We start from the raw sequence: 1,899 nt of genomic DNA on the forward strand, positions 1-1,899 counted from the left end.
TATTTTATAAAAATAGATTTTTTAATTTTGTACTGTACGTATTACTTGGGTTTAATTTTTTTTTTAATTTAATGATACTATTTCACACTAGGGTTTTATTTTTTAAAAGTTAAGTATAACAGTTTGTTTTTGAGGTAATGTAGACACCTAAGACTTACATGATATTCTTTTCATATTCTCTCTGCAATTAGCACAATTTAAGGATTTTATACTTTCTTAGAAAATACCTATAATTATGAGATTATAATTTGCACTTATGACTTAAGTAAGAAAACATAATTTTTGTGGTATTATAATTTGGCGTCATTTATTGATATCAAATTTTTCATATAAGTAATAAACTTATAACTTAAGTTAGAAAACGTAATTTTTATGGGATTATAACTTGGCGCCATTTATTGATATCAAATCTTTTATATAAGTGACATAAAGTGATATACGTATCACTTAAATAGAGACCAAAATTTAAAGTTTGTATGTAAGTATAAGTAAACAAAGAGAGATAGTAATACTTTTATTTTGTAAAAATAAGAAATGGTACCGCTTAGATTTTATTGTTTAATTTTGTACAACTGATTTTTGTTCAGAAAAGGAGGACATACGTATTAAATTTTGTTCGAGGAGCGCGCTATTTTGTATTACTTAAGAAACCGGTATTTAAAGTACAAAAAGAGATAGCACTTAGGTTTTATTTTTAACAAATAAGAAATGGTACCGCTTGGGTTTCATTGTTTAATAATGTACAACTGTTTTTTGTTCAAAAAAAGAAGCTCATACGTATAAAATTTTGTTCGAGGAGCTTGCTAACACTTGACACCCTTTTTTACTATTTTAAAAAAGTCAGTTTTGGAATTAATTAAGACTTTAATAATTTATAATACAGAATAATTTTGTGTTTTATATTTTACATTTTATTTTTTTTAATACATAAAATATAAAATATAAAATTGTACGCCCGGAAATCGATTTCGAATGACACTCGCATTAACGCGCGTTTGCGCACGCGCGTTAACACGGCCGCGACAAATGTAGGAGACACTTTTTCTGATAACAAGAAACACTTTCTTTATTATATTATAACACCAGAAGAACTATAAGTAAACGCAAATAAAGAGCAGATCGGAATACGCTCGTACGGATTGACGGCTTGTCTCTCAAAATCTGACGCCGCCGATTTAACAGTTAACGACTCGTTGTCCACAAGACGCGCATCGCAGCTTTTATCGATTGATAGCTTATTGTTTCGACTAGCTCGAAATCAAACGGCGCGGACATAACATTTTAAAAAATTTCGTTTTTTTGCAAAGGCTTCTAATATTATTCTAAAATTTGGTACATTGAAATGCCGTTCGAAAATGATATTAAATGAATAGTCTCATCTTTCATCAATCTGAAACCAACAAAAAAATTCCGGCTTTGAGCGACTCATCGTTTTAAAGAAAACGGCTTTTATAAGAATTTCAAAATCGACAGACGCCACTTTTGTTTATATAGCTTTTAAGACTTTGATCTAACTTGTTCCAAAAATTGATTTTAGCAAAATATGTTTAAATTGGGATCGCCAAGGATTTAACTAAAACCGCTCTAGAGACCCAGCATTAGAACAAAAAGTGAACAATTGGTTCATTGAGTCAAATGTAAACACTATTCACTCGAGAATCAAAAAATGATAAAAACACTCTTTGGAAACAAATTAGGACACAAGAGGATATTTATTCAATACAGATTTTGAAAATAATATTAGACAGAGTCAAATGACATGATGTTTGTCGGTTTTGGTACTTTTAGAACCCATGATTCTTTCTGGAACAGTGAGTCGCTCCAAGCTAAAATTTTTTTGTTGACTTTAAATTAATGAGACCTTTTATTCGATACTATTTTCGAACCGCATTTCGATGT

Source organism: Wasmannia auropunctata, unplaced genomic scaffold, assembly GCF_000956235.1.
Source record: "Wasmannia auropunctata unplaced genomic scaffold, wasmannia.A_1.0 LD336097.1, whole genome shotgun sequence".
In the NCBI taxonomy this organism is placed as follows: Eukaryota; Metazoa; Arthropoda; class Insecta; order Hymenoptera; family Formicidae; genus Wasmannia; species Wasmannia auropunctata.